Below are 16,255 nucleotides of genomic sequence, written 5' to 3'. Positions count from 1 at the left end.
GAGGTATTGAGGTCCAGGTCCTCAAAAGTACTTAGGCACCCATCTGCTGGGAGCCAAGTACCGAAACATCTTGGAGAATCTGGGCCTAAGTGGCTTGGTCAGGATCTCTCAGGGTGTCTGTGGTAGAGCCAGAATTAAAGCTCAATTTCTCAAGATAGTTATCTGCTTTTACTGCAGACTGATCATTGCTCTCAGGGTAAGGACACTTGGGCAGGTGACTAAAAGGCAAGGTAAGGTGTGAACTAACAGCCTGAAGTAGCTACCCAGTGGTGACTGCCTGTGTGCATGCTGTTACCCCATGGTAAATGCAAAGTAGCTTATTTCACTATTACTGTTGCGGGGTAAGCTACTTCATGTTTACCTTGGGGTAAGAGTGGGCGCAGGTACGTACTGCCAAATAGCTGAGGGGTTATACCTTGCTCCTTGGTCCATGTATTCAGATCAACAGCCTGGGACACTGAGGTTATCTGGCTATAAAAACACCACCAAAACCAGGCAATGCCAAGATGAGTTTCCCCCACACAATCTGGCCAGTCAGTCTCAGCTTTCACCATACGGGTTTTTGCAGTCTGCCTCCATCGCCTCATTGCTGACACAGACAGCGAGAGGGCTAATTACTTTTAAGGCTATCCTTATGACAGGCTATATCCAATCCCAAACTACGATGCAGAGAGGAAAGGTTTTGCTCCAAGAGTCATAGCTTCTCCACAGTTGCACGCGAAGAGAGTCCACTGTATCTGGCCAGGCAAATAAGGTGCCTAAAATTTGCCCTCTCCCTGGCCACTTACTGTTTGAGCTGTGCACCAGAGCCAGACTCGCCTCCATGTAAACCCTTCCTGGCTTGCCAGCCAAGGAAGGCAAGGGCACACTTGAGCTCCTGGGACAAGACACTAGAGGAGTTTTCATGTTACAGGCTTTCGTCTTGGAGGGAACTGAAATCGATTTTTCCTAATACAAGACAGGGCACAACGGAGGAAAGTAGGGAGACAGGGAGAAAAAGCGCAAGGTTTTGGGGGAAGTGCCGTGTCTCAACAAGCGTGGTAAGGACAGTTACAAAGATGAACTGACTTGCGATACGTGGTAGAAGGGTTAACTGCATGTTTTTGAATAGTGCATCTGCATGCCATGCCAGGTGCTGCTCATAAATCCATCGCTAGGAGGGCAGGGACTCTAAAATCCAGCTTCAAAGGCCACAGCAAACCTTGGGACCCTGCTCACAATCATTTCCAGTCCTGTTTCCTTGCGAGAGCAGGTTTATTGGGAAGTGCGCGCATGTGGTAGGGATATAGCACCAAACAGCTTGCTCTGTTGTGCTCAGAAGATGAATTATGACACAGGCCCCCAATGTGCCTCTCTCAAGCTGTCCCCTCATATACTGAGACCTGGCCTAAGCCATAGGAGAGCAGGAGGGAAGCAGATGGCAGGTTGGCAGAGTGATTAAAGCCCTGGATATCTGTTTTAATGAATTGCCCACCCAGCAGATTAAATATTGCAATAGTCAGTCCCATTCTACATCGTCAGTAATCTCAGCCTTATTTACAGCGCTGGTGGAATGCTGTGTATTTTCCTCCATCGCACAGTGTGTCATTGCAGGCAGAATTATAGTGTGGGATGGAAAAGGAATCTGCGGGTTTTTATCTGAAGCCAATTGCACAGAATTTGCAGGCACACTCATCTCAATAAAGTACCTGGTAGCCCAATTCAGGCAAGGAAATGGGCTACAATTGATCTTCTGGCTTGCAAGGTTTCAATAAATTCTAGAGATGCTATTGCCACATGCAAATTCTGAACATCTACGTGCCATCTTTTTCTTTAACCAGCCCTCCCCACACCTACCCAGAAAGAGGTGTCTGAAAAATCTTAGGGTTATTCCCTTCCATGCAAAAAGACAAAGATGATTCTGAAGCACACATGAGCCCACTGTGTGAACCAGTCAAAAGCTTGCCCCATTTCATGCTCTTTCTCTGTTCCCTTGCTATTCACCTGTGAACTTTGCAGACAATGCAGTTTGATTCACAGTGTTAGTGGGGTTCTCCTTCATATCACAGAGTTTATTTTACATGGTTAGACAAACTTAGACAGAGAGAACGTGTTATAGTGTCTGTGCCGTTTTCTTCTTTCATTCACAACCACATGTGATATAGGTCACTACGTGCCTATTGTGCCTTTCCTTTTTTATGTGCCACAACTTCATACCTCTGAGGACGTTTCCATTATTTGAGGCTGCCAGATATTTTGGGTTCATTTCATTGCAGACAGAGGAGACATATACACTGTGCTCTTCCATGGAAACTTCAAATTTGCCCTTTTAGTGCTGTGCGTTTCCTCTTAGGCCCAAACTCAACCCCCAGCACCCCCAAAATCAGCAAAAAACCTCCAGTTAAATACATATTTAAAGACCTCTCTATTCAGGAGAGTACTTAGGCATGTGATTAATCAGGTACTTTATTACTGCCTCCAAAAGGGGTGCCTATCTCAAAAGGGGCATTAATGCTGAGAGTGTCTGTGCACTGCCTGTGTCTAGAGGGACATACGTTCCACTAAAGGAGTCATGTTACAAATGAGAGCAGGAACTGGGAGTTTGTATTTGAGTTATTACATGTAGTGTCAGGGAATGGCTTAGAATGGGATACAGCACCTTTCATTTCCCTGTCATCAGACTGAAATCTAGTGGATGCTGGCAGTGATATAACATAATGATGGCTGCTCAGAAGCCTTTACAAAATGCAATAGTAGACTTCACTTCAGTCCATCCAGTTGTTAGAGAAAATGTGTCCACTTGGACTGCCGAGGACTAAAGGCTATAAGGACTGAACAGCGTTCTTGCCTTTATGCCCTGTCTGATGTAGTCTCCAGCAAATGCAGCCAGCCAGCCTCTGTAACAGTGCAGGGGGTCAATTAATGTCTTTTGTCTTGATTCCCCCATCTGCAAAATGGGGAGAATAGCCCTGCCTTCCTCACGGAGAGGCATACAGGAGGACTGATTCACTAGTTGTCATATACCTGTGTCTGTACCTGCAAGGAACAGAAAGGATTCCCCCGCCCCCACAGATGCTGCTGGTTTCTGGGTTTTATTTTTGCCTCCCTCTGTGAAGCACTGGGATGTTGGCTACAGCCAAGACATGGGGATCCCAAATGGTGTGCTCTGATATTCTTCTAATACTTTGCAAATTCAGAGGTTCCTTGTTAAGGACTTTCTTGCTTTTGCCCACCAAATTTGGGATCAGGCTGGGATCTTTCCCTCTCAGGTCTCCATCATTTTTTCTGCAATGCGGACACTCCTCTTCCTAGGACCCCTCAGCATATATTAACAAACTCTTCCCCTGTCATTGCGGTGGTAGGGCATTAGCAGTGTCCTCATCTCCCCTGCTTTTATCTATGGCTTGTAGTAGCATATTCTTGATGCTTCTGGTTTTGTGCCTCATAGTTGTGTGAAAGGGTTTGAAGTAGAGGTTTTGGGGAGTCCTTGGGCAAATGAATGCTTGCAAATGTTATGGACTAGATCTAATGGCCCAGAAAGCACCTTCCAGTGCTAGGTTCAATGCCCTAATGTTTGTGAGGTGCTATAGGAACGTGCGAGAACCTAGCTAGAAGGAGCATAGCCATCCATTCATAACAAGTGGACATTTTCATGGAAGACACAATTCAGAAGAGAATGTATCTCATATCTCCCTAGCTTCCATGCTGCAGAATGCCAGGCTAAGTTTAGTAGTGAGGGCAAGGCTTGCTTTGCCCCAGGTGTAATAATCATTTAAAGAAGTGCAAAATAGATGTAGAACACTATTATATCAAAATGGTAGTATAACACCATGGGCGACTGGTGCCTCCTGAGTCTGGATGGGCACCCAGAGGTGCTGCTGGTGGAAGTGCCAGCAGGGTCGGAGCTGGCGAGTGCCTGCAAGCATCACTAGCAGCGTCACTGAGAGAGGTGGAGCTGGTAAGCACCCATAGACACTGCCAGTGGCATTGGCAGTGGCCCTGTTGGGGCGGGGAGGGGCACATGCCCCAGTGTGCCCCAGGTACACCATCGCCTATGTATAATACAACACGATTGGGTGGTTGGAGAGGGACCAAAACCTTAACCTATGCATCTATAGGAGCAAATTTCTATTGGCTGAGCTAAAAGAATGCTTTCTGCTAAATCAGAACCAGTCCACACTTGGGCTTTAGTTATGTGCAATCCATCAGGGAAGACACCGAAAATTAGCCACTTAGGATATGCAGTTGGCTGGGGCTGTTCAGAAAACAGCAACTGTTTCATGATCAATGAGTGGGTTTCAAGACTTGCTTCTGATCTGCATTAAACAACAAAGAAGAGACCTTTCTGATTCTTTCACAGAAAGCATATAAGAGACCCCCCCCCCGCATGGTAGTCTGGGAGATGGGGTACTCATCTTGGAAGTAGTAGGCCACCAGATTACCTGGACTAAGTCACTCTCTTCTTCCCTTTACCAGAGACATCACTTGGAACCGGAGAAGCCATCCCAACTGCAATCTTTTTCAAAACCAACATGTTTTCTTAAGCCATTTCAGTTTGGACAAAATGTAATTTTATGTCAGCAGAAAAGTTCTGTTGAACATTTTTTTGAGCAGCTCTGCATTTTATGTCCACTCTGAACTTGATGTGAATGATGACACTAGCTGCAGAATAACAGGAAATCCAGTACCCAGTTTTTGTTCCTTACAATCGGAAGTGTATCTCGGGAAGACTTTGGTACATTTCCATGCAGTGACTATTTATAGCGTGCCACCCCCAGGTTCTGAACTTTTGTACATCTTGGTGATAATATTCCATTACTAAACTGTAATTTATGTGTACATCATTTGCATTATTGAACAGCTGTTATCCTCTTTAAACTGCTTGCCTGCCATATTGCATAGATAATAATATCTAATCCATATTAATTATAAATACACAAATCGTCTCCTAAATAAGGCAAAATTTGCAAGAGGCACAAACCAATAGGTGCCAGGAAATGTTAACGTTAAGCCTGACACCTCAGCTTCTTGCTGTCATGTTATGAATAAAGAAGAGCCAATAGCACAAGTTAAAGATGGCATCGGAGCTTTAATAGCCTGCAGCCACTGCTTGAAGCCCTGAGGCTATGATTTCATCATATCTCACAAGCTAAACTGCATTGGGTCAATAAGAAACCTTTATGGAAAACTGCTGCAGAAAGTGGCACTGAAATTAATATTTTCTATCTTGCACTTTTTTCTTTCTGTATCTGTGCTGGATTATCGCCCCCTTGTGGTCCTAAAAGGTCCTAAGTTGCCCACGGTAAAGTCTTCCAGATGAAATGTGACTTCCAGTTACTTACCGTGTGTGGCCGTCGGCAATTTTCTGTTACGTTATGTAAGTGTGTACATTAAATCCTGTATCCTGATTATATTCCAGTTTGGGTGATTTATATTTTATGTTCCAACATGACCCAGTTCCATTCTGTCTTCCTGTTGGATAAAACAGTCTACTTCCATTGTATGCATTAGACTAAGTAATGTTTTGTCTGTTAAACAGCTACCATACTCTGTTTCAGAGGTGGCTGCATTTCAGTGGTGGTCAAAAAGTTTGCAAAACAGTTTATGATTGTTATGGATAAAAGAAATAACTACCTCATAAACACTGAAACAAGAGGCATAGTGATTTTCCTAATTTGGGTTAGTGGTTCACTCAGAAAGACAAGATTATAAAGATACAATAAGGACTCTAAAAGCCTCTCCCACTGTAGAGCTACATGCTAGTCGTCCCCCCCCGGAGTAATCCAGCATGTTTATAAAATACCTAGCACAAATACAATTGTGATTGGATCATCTAGGTGTCAGAGCATGCTAATAACAATAATTTAGCAAGGACTAGCAATTCTTCGTTTCTATGATGTTAAATTTACCTTCCCCCTGCAAATAGGATGTAATTTTCTTAAAATTTCCTTTAAAATTGCTATAAGAAAGTGAGAGCAAAAACAAATCCATTAAAGATCCCAAAGAGGTCACAGTTCTGATGATCACGAGACCCACAGAACAGCCAGACCTGTTCATAACTCCAAATTTCAGTGTTGTATTTTTAAGCAGTATAAAAATGCGGTGTGTAGTTAAAAATGTTAAAAACCTGTATAGTTCAGCCAATATCTACACCAAAGGATCCAAACACTAGGGCTCATCTGCAGATGCAAATATCAATTATTTAGCACTACTTTGGAAAAGCAAATTTTCATAAGGAATATAACATTTAGAGATGTCCCAAACTGCCCTAAACATAGGCAAAGTAGCCAGTATTTAGATATTTTGATGGGAGGAAGTTTGTACTTGTGTATTGCAAAAGGGGATTTTTTTTGTAAGGCAAATCATTGCTTTTGAACCCAAATGTTACAGCATTGTGATTTAAGACGTAGGCCCCAATCCTGCACTCATGGCTGTTCAGGAAGACCCGGAAACCACCAACGGTCCCACAGAGGTCTTCAGGGTGGCTTCATCTGAGCAGAAATACGTTTTTATATGGATCTGAATGCTGGGTTGGGCCTTGGATAGGAACAGAGGATTAGTGATGCTCCATGCTGAGTTTCAGTACTTGTGATAGCTCAGCTGTGGGGTAGATTGGGGATGAATTAGAATGGATACATTGACTCAAAGGGAATCCTACTGCTTGAGACATTTAAAACCAGAGTAGATGGAGTACTAGGAAATGCAAAATAGAGAACAATCCTGCTTTGCACTTAAAAATGGGGTAGTTGACCTGAGCCTCTTCTGTCTTTGATTTCTCTGACTCTATGCACAGGAACCCAACCTTAATAAACAGTGCCCATATTTTTCTTTCATTTTCCAGAAAACCCTCTTCAAATTTACCTGCTCCTCTCTCTCTTTTTCTTTTTTCTTTTTTTGTTTTTTGGGGGGGGTGTTTGTGTGACTCCAGAGAAAATGAGAGAAAAACTGTAGAAAGTTCTTGCTGTGCCTTGTCTCATCTCATAGAAACAAACTTAAGATCTTGAGAGCTCTGTGCTTGTTGCAAGCAGAGGCCAGCAGAGGGAGACAAACCTCTGAGCTTAGTGTATGAATGTTTTTTCTCTCCAACAAGTTCTTAGGATTTTTTCAGTATTATTTTGTTTGAAATATTGTTTTTATGAAAAATATCTATAAATGACCCTCACCCCACAGTTACAGAGAAGATTAGATTAAAAATGCTGCAGGGAGATTCAGGTGAGTGAACACCGCAGCAACAATCCTCTTGCGGTGAGGAATAAAAGCTGGAAATTGGGCCAGGTAGGGGCTCTGTATGTAGCAGTGCATGTGCGTGTGGAAGAGAGCGAGAGTGCAGGTGTAAATTTGTATTGCCATTTATACCAGTGTATGGTGTAATGAAGGAGCTATGGTATGTGTGCAGGCAGTGTGGACTGTATGTGACTGTAGGCTTTTTACAGACCTAGGGGATAGTGTGCATGTGTGATGTGAAGTCTGTAAATGTGTGAATCATGAATATGCAAGGGGGTATTTTTGAGTGTATGTGTATGCATTTATATGTGTGTGAGAGACAGAGAGATACAGTGTATGTGTGGGACCATATGGAGGTCAGGAAGGTGGTTTTAATTGAGGCTTGTGTGTGTAGGAGGGGATATGTGGGTGGGTAGTTGCATATGTGTGACTATAAAGAGGCGGGGGGTGTATGTGTGTGTATGTACACAGGAGATGCTTGTGAGTGCTTGGCATAGCTGGGATCATCAAGTGACCGACCCATGGGATATGGGCATCTAAATCCCATTAATCTGGGGACTGGACATCTAATTCCATGGTTTTGTCTGTCTCTGCTTATACACGAGGTTCACTTCTAAGTTCCTATAAGAGGGTATGCGATGCATGGTCTGCAAGTGTGGGGGGAGTTATGCATATTCGTGCATGTACCTATAGTGATGGGAAAGGGGCAACGTCTGTGTGTGTATAGCGGATGATTTTTAGTATGCTTTGTATGTAAGATTTGTTGTTAAGTGTTGGTAGTCATGTGCATAAATGCCTGGGTGCATCTTCTGTGAGGATTATGCATTCATGTGTAGCCATGTGTATACACACAGGAGAAGGCAAAGTGTATGTGTATATAAATCATTTCTGAGAACTGGAGAAGTGTACACAGGTATGGATGTATGTACAGAGGTACGGATGTACATACACATACAACACTCTCACACATACGTCTGTAGTCAGTGAGCACAGGGAGTCTAAGGAAGGAGTGTGCAATACACAGATTATTTCTCTGTGTGTGCATGGTGGTGGGGGGGGGTTGAGCTCCTCTGGGGACTTGTGTGTTGGGAAATGGCATCTCTCAAAGTGGGTATCACAAATGTATTTTGACTGTGCTGGGTCCAAGTCCTCGGCAGAAATTTAAGCAGATAAGGCCAGTTAGCAGCTGGAGTCCAACACAACCAAGGACAATAAAGGATGAAAGGAACCAAGCCAATGAAAAAAGATTTTTGAAGTCCTTGCAGAAACAGTCCTTCACTATATTTAGTGAACCTCATGATTCCTTCAGAACAAAGCTGTTGCCACTGGAAAGAAAATAGAAGAAATTTCCTTGAATGAGAATGGCTCCGAGAGCAGCATGCAGGAGGGGTGGATGGGACTGTGCAATGGAAATGAAGCCATTGAAAAAGCTGCTTGCTCTGGGTCTGACACAATGGCTACTGAAATGGGTGAAAAGCTGCTCGCTGACCTCAGGACGTGTAAGCCCTTGTGATACACTGTCCAGGCCCTTGGCTGTGTCTCTTCTGAAAATGCTAGGGAATATATCTGCCCCTGTCAAGGCTACAGATGAGGCTCCAGTACAGTACAAAAGAGCCTTTAACCATGCTCCTCAGTCAGGCTACAGTCTTGGGGCTTCCTCTTGTTCACGTGGTTCTGAACTGGTTAAACCTGGTGCCCATTGATGTCACACTGATTTACAGCAGGGCAAGTGAGAGAAGAAGCAGGCCTTTTGGCTATGGCAGTTCCATATCTACATGTCTAAGGGCCAGATCTTCACTCTGTGTGTGGCTGTTGCTTGCTACAAAGCAACTCAGTTTACGTGGGTGTCTGGAGCTTTCTGCACGGGCCAATAAAGTGGTTTAAGATTCATCTTCTGTCTGATTGTTTTATGGAGTAGGGAAGTAGAACATGGGATATGAAGTATTAGATCTATAAGGGATTTACGCGGGCAGGGCCAGATTAACCTATGTGGCAATTCCTCCGGGTTGCAGGGCCCTGAGTTGTGTGTATGTGGTGGGAGTGCTGTTTGGCAAGTGTGTGCATGTGTCTCACATATTAGCACTGGACTGACCCCCAGCTCACATTTCATGATTCCAAAATACGTCAAGAGTTGAAAACATTAGATAATGATATGGACTTACATTGTGAAGTGCGTTGAGCTCTGTGGATGAAGTCCTACACAAAAGAGCCTAAGTATCATTAGTTTCCCAATCCTGTCCAGTCCTGCCTGATGCTGAACGCCTTTACACAGCATGAAATCTTTTCCTTCCTAGGTTGCACAAGCCTGGCTTCAGGCAACACCCCAAGAAATGGGAGGCAACCATCAGTTTCTCTAGTGTTAGTTGCAGAGCCAGAAGGTCATGTTCTGTCATCACATCCATACAAATTAACTGCAAGTGTGTGCACGGTACTAATTACAAAGGATGCTGTCAGATCATCACCAGGCTCATTCACGCACCTCTGATCCAGGACTCTGACATGGTTCTTTGTGCTTCATAGAACAAGAGAAATAAGGTTACCTATCTCATCCCATATAGCATATACCACTTTAAGCAAGGACACAAGAATGTAAGATGAGTAGCATAGGTCAATAAGAGCCTGCAAGCCTAACATCTCATTCCCAGGAGCCCTTAATAACACAACTCAATCGACCCAATGTTTGCAGAAAGCTAAAACAAAAGGGGCCCGCTCATGCTACTAACTTCCAAATTGATAGCAACTACCATTGACACTTTTAATTTATTTATAAGCCTTTTGGAAGTGCATTTCACTGTAATATCTAACCACCCTCAGACATTAAGGACCGCATCTTCAATTACCATGTAAAACAGGGAAGTGTTGCTATTCCATTTTGCCAAATGGGGACACTAAGGGGTCAAAAGGATAAGCAATTTGTCTAAGGTCAAAGAATGCATAACTATGGCTCCAGAAATACAGAATGGAGGCGTCCTGGGTCAGTGATCTAACCTAGTATTTCTCAACCCTTTCAGGTTGGCACTCTCTAACTCATAGTCAAAGAATGTTGCTGTCATGGTTTATTTGCTATAAATGAGAGTTAAAAAAATGTGCCACTGATAGTCCTTCATACCAATAATTTATTTGTGTGTGTGTTTCAAGAGGCTGATTGAGGATATTTGACCTTTGATGGGTTGAGTGTCTAGTGAATGGGTGAGCAAGTTTGTCTACTTCAGAGTGTAATAATATTTCCAATCTCTTGTGACCCCTTGATTGGTCATGACCTTACTGAGGGCTGTGACCTACCCATTCAGAAGCAAGTAGACAACAAACCCTCCATAGGACGTAGCTGTATTGTAAAACTCTTGAACTTATCCCAATGGATTAGAAATGAGGTGATGCATATCACATTTAGAGAGTCACTTCAGATATTTGAGGCCACATCAAAGAATCACAGTCAAATGGGTCGCCAACTGGCTGGAGGGCCGCACCCAGAGGGTGGTGGTGGATGGGTCCTTCTCAGCCTGGAAGGACGTGGGCAGTGGGGTTCCGCAGGGCTCGGTCCTCAGGCCCGCACTGTTCAACATCTTCATCAGTGATTTGGATGAGGGGGTAAAAAGCACCCTGTTCAAATTTGCTGATGACACTAAGATGTGGGGGGATGTGGGCACACTGGAAGGATGCAACAGGCTACAATCAGACCTAGACAGGTTACAAGGGTGGGCGGACGAGAATAGGGTGGGTTTCAACACAGACAAGTGCAAGGTGATGCTCCTGGGGAGGAACAACCGGCACCATACCTACAGGTTAGGGAACTCCCCTCTTGTCAGCACGGAGGCGGAAAGGGATCTGGGGGTCATCACTGACTCCAAGATGAACATGGGCCAGCAGTGTGGAGAGGCAGTTAGGAAGGCCAACTGCACCTTGGCATGCATCCACAGATGTATCTCGAGCAGGTCCAAAGAGGTGATCCTCCCCCTCTATGCGGCACTGGTCAGGCTGCAGCTGGAGTACTGCGTCCAGTTCTGGGCGCCGCACTTCAAAAGGGATGTGGACAGCATGGAGAGGGTCCAGAGGAGGCCACTCGTACGATCAGGGGGCAGCAGGGCAGGCCGTATGAGGAAAGGCTACGGGACCTGAACCTGTTCAGCCTCCAAAAGAGAAGGCTGAGGGGGGATCTTGTGGCCTGTTATAAACTAGTCAGGGGGGATCAGCAGGCATTGGGGGAGTCCCTGTTCCCCCGAGCACCGCCAGGAGTGACCAGGAATAACGGTCACAAGCTGGCAGAGGGTAGGTTTAAGTTAGACATCAGGAGGCGCTACTTCACGGTCAGGGCGGCTAGGGTCTGGAACCAGCTTCCAAGAGAAGTGGTGCAGGCTCCTATCCTGGGGGTGTTTAAGAGGAGGTTAGATGAACACCTTGCTGGGGTCATTTGACCCCAGTACTCTTTCCTGCCATGGCAGGGGGTCGGACTAGATGATCTGCTCAGGTCCCTTCTGACCCTAGAAACTATGAAACTATGAAACCACTCAGTAACTAGTGTGTGGTCCTATGTATAAACTGTTCATTGCAGAAGAGAGTCTAAATGTAGGTTCTAAGATCTTGGGAAGCAGTTTGCATTTGCCATGCTGCTGTTGTCTCAGGCACTTATACTACGGCCCAGGAAAGACAAATAGACCTCTGAAAATATCTGTTCAGGAAGAGGTTTTCCACAGAACCTATAAAACATTCATAACACCTCCATTGTGCTGTAAATCCTTACCAGGAGTTGATAACAGTGCATGAATTTTTAATGTAACATTTATAAATGGTTATTAAAACTATCCTTAAAGTAAAGTGTCAGTTTATTTTTAATTAACTGTTGGCTATTTAAGCTCCTGGATGGCCCAGGGGCAGACCAACAGTCTAACAAGTTAATATTCTAGAGTAACCCTTCATTTTCTGCCTGGTCATACTGATAAACCAATGGAGGATCTGCATAGGGCCAACTTGGGACTGGACTGAGTTTTACTACTGGGTGCCAATGGAGTCTTTCATGGATTGAAATGTTTTAGTATTCCATATTGTAGCCTAGAGCTTCTTCTGGGCACTAATAGGAGTTATTTCTTAATATTTAGCAAATCCAATCAGTGTGCAGCAAAGCTGAGCAATTCCTAGAGGGACACAGCTTTGTCATGTATGTTGGGAACAAATTTCCATTGACGTCAATGGGTTTGGATTAGACCGTAACCAATTTAACAGAAACCAAAGACACAAATTTCACACAACACTTTGGATTCTGACAATAGTAATTGATAATTTTCACTGCTGGATTTCATGAATAATCCAGTAAGAGTAGAGAAATTAGCATGTGACTTATTAAACTGATTAGCATGCGTTCAGTGACAAATATTACAATTCACTATACTGTGTGAAAATTGCTTTTGTTAAATATTTAACTATTTATTCCATAAAATATTCTCTTCAGCAAAATTTAAGCAACCGTGTGGAAACTGAGCCTGAAACGTTTGTGAGATTATTCTTCTTGTTAATAATTTACATTACAATATCGTAGACCAATGGCACTGTCTATGAGCTGGCAATTTTTCATGCTGAGCTCAGAATCAAGCAGATCTTCAAAAGTAAATGTGTTGGTGCATGATGGGAGATGTCAATAAAATAACAGGTTTTGGGACACACTAGATCCTGGTGAAAATACCAAAATGGTGAGATTGATCTTCAGGCTCTTTAGTCGAGCCCCCAAGGCATCTGGTACCAGTGCTACAACTTAGCCCTTTCTCCTGTTCTGTTCTGTACCTAAAGGGTTGATAGCTTGTGATGTTTTCTTCTTTCTTTTCTGCCAGCTGTTTTTTCCATGGACAAGCAATGTCTAGGATAGTGTCTTTTTGCATGTGTAACTCTTCTAAATCATTAAGATATCTGGGTTTCTTTAGCTTTCTCTTGCCTTCTCCATCACAAGGTGAAATCCCAAAGGATTTCACTTTGTATTGTCTGTTACTGAGTTACATTTGTGACCCCATCACTTCTAACCCCTGGGGTAATGAAATTAGCCATGCATTTCACAGTGAATGGTACTGGCTACTCGGTTATGCCTTCCCTAGTGTACAATCCTTGAGGCAGCGCTGAACAACTGCTGACAATAGGCATTGTATTCTCACCACATGTGTGGCATCTTCTTTCTTTGTTTATGGCTTCACTACTTTTCAGAACATGGTATCCTAGCCAGCTTATTTCCAAAGTACAACTGTAATTAGGCCCATTAAGTGGGCTCTTTCTAGTCCCTTAAAAGGGTGTAGGTTGTAGCCGTGTTGGTCTAAGGACATAGGCAGACAAAGTTCTTTGGATGAATCTGATATCTTTTATTTCAGCAACTTAAATAGTTAGAAAACAATTTTTAAGCAAGCTTTAGGGTTCAAAAACCCTTCCTCAGGCTAAGGAAGTCTCTGCAATTGGTGTGTGCTCTTCCTGGATGGAGTGAATAGTAAAGAAGCCAGAGGCCGGGCTGGTCTGCATACAAGATGGGCAGTCAGTGAAGATGTAGATTGAGGAGTCAATGGGTGAGAGACAGGCTGGGTGCGGGGCGAGAGAAGTGGGATGAATAGTGGAGAAGTACCTGGGGAGTCAGATGTCAGGCAGGTTATAATGCGTCATAAATCCAATGTCTATATTTAGTCCATGATTTTTAGTATCCAGGAGGTTGATGAAGAGGAGTTCATACACTCGTCTGCGGGAAGTGTTGTGTAAGTTTCCTTTGAGGATCAGGACTGAGAGATTGGAAAGAGTGGTTTTCTTGTGGGAAATGTGCCCCCACAGGTAATTGGGTATTCCTGTCTTTGATAGATTTCCGGTATGCATTAATTCTGGTGTGCAGATAGCACCGAACCTCGCTAACCTCATCACCAGAAGCGACCTTCCTCAGGCTCAGAACACACCAAATGGATCCAGACCATGCCATGTCAAGAAATGCAAAACCTGCCAACACATCTCCACCCCTCCCCACAATTACTACACCCCACAACAGAGCCATCAGCATTCCCGGATCTTGCAGCTGCACCTCCAGAAATGTAATATATCTCCTCCAATGGACCGAATGCCCTGATAGAAAATGCGTAGGAGAGACCAAACAACAACTGTGCACCGGAATGAAACTTCCTTAGCCTGATGAAGGGTTTTTGAACTTGAAAGCTTGCTTAAAAATTGTTTTCCAGCTATTTAAGTTGGTCTAATAAAAACTATCAGATTTACCCAAAGACCCTTGTCTGCCTAGTCCCTTAAAAGGAACTTCATCCACCTTCTCAATTAGCCATTTTTCTGTGCATTTGTTTCCCACCTCTTAAAATGATCTTTGTGTTCTGCTTAGGTTTTTCTTTCCCCACTTATCTTAAATAATGTCTATGGACTTCCTCAGGTATTGAACTCAAAGCACTCCCCTTACAAGTTGGCTTTTGCTGATGGTGACAATGACACCTTTGTCTTGTCCAGACTGCATACAGAAATAATTTGAAAAAGGTCTTTTCTGGGCTAGGATATCTTAATCTGAGTTTGCATGCAGTTTAAGGTCATATAGTAAAAAGATGGGGTGACAAGGAGTTCCTTTGGAAGATTCATTTGCATTTCATTAATAGTGGTTAGTTTGCAGCTATGGATGGTGAGATCTCTCTTCCATGTGCCATAGCTAAATTTACAATTTTATATAGTATAAATTCATGCAGTGGCATACATTCTCAGCATTTTCCATGTTTGTGAATGTGGGACTGAATCAAAGACCTCTTTGTTGTCTAGCCATACTTCCCTGTGGCTTCTTTTTTGTGGATCTGGCAGTCTTCATAATCTGTTTGCCAATAAGTAGTTGATCCTTGATACTTCTTTATTTCATTTTCACCCATTTTACTACCATGTGAAATAAGGTTCCTAGTTAGGGGGCATAGGTCTGAACTGATATGGCTGATGTGAACAGTCTGTAACAAGGCAGAGGGAAATGTGAGAACTGCTTGGTTCATGTTTTTGTTTTTCCTGATTAGCACAATTCTCTGATGCATCTTCCATTCAACATCTTCTCCTTCTAAGCTTACCTGGAGATGTTGTGCTAATCTAGGTGCAATGATATAAACTAGTTAAACCAAAAGCCATGGATGCAATCTGGTCCAGGTGCTTTTGAGTGCCTGGTTGTCTGTACCATTTCTGTTGTTAGTCTTAGATTTTCCTGCTATTGAGCTTCTTCAGAGTCTTTAATAACATGGACACTGTTGTTGTTATCAACTGGACTGCTCCAGATTCCTCTTCAAAACTTGAGACACTGTTTTGGCATCTAGAAGTGGTGGGTTAACCCCAAGAGGTTTCTTGTAATAATCTCCTTTAGCTGGGGTTGAAAAATTGTTTGCTAAACTAAAATTTTGGAACATTTGGGAGTTGCAGATATTTTCACAAGTATCAAGTGTTCATGCAGCCCCTGGTTAATACATAATGACAATCGCAAGTATTAAAAATTATGAGTCTCCTCTTCCCCTCGCTCCCCCTAAAAATCTTGAGATTTTAAAGGAAATAATAAAAGTGAGATTCTGTTTATTTGCCTGGTGGTCTCTTTGCTTTTGGGGGACAGTTACTTCATACTTCCAAGCGTTTTCAAGACTTGCAATCATATTGCTAGGTTTGCAACATGGTTAATAGTGCCTCAACAATGAAAGGGAAATGAACTCGATGCGTTCAACCTTGGCTGAATGCAACCTCCTGTTGCAAACTGCACGCAAATGATGTCTCTGAAATGGCTGTTCCAGTGACTGTGCCGGAGGACTAATCCACATTTCCTGATCTCTGAGGCTACTGTTCCAATGACAGAATAAACCTGCTGGTTAAAACTTCTGAAATCCACCTTTTTTGCTCTGCACTGGATTGCTTTTGATTACTAAGACATCTTTGTAAAGCATTGATTATTTATTGGATAAATGGTTTAATTCTGAAAGTGCTGATGAGACCCCAATTAGAGTTGTTTAAGACTCCAAATTTTGATTCAGCCAGAGCTTTACCCAAATCAAAACAAAAACAAGTGATTCCCTGCCCCACCTTGGATTATTATTTC

The sequence above is a fragment of the Crocodylus siamensis genome, chromosome 11, assembly GCF_052110815.1.
Source record: "Crocodylus siamensis isolate JL-2025a chromosome 11, ASM5211081v1, whole genome shotgun sequence".
Lineage (NCBI taxonomy): Eukaryota > Metazoa > Chordata > Crocodylia > Crocodylidae > Crocodylus > Crocodylus siamensis.
This window is presented reverse-complemented; position numbering follows the sequence as displayed.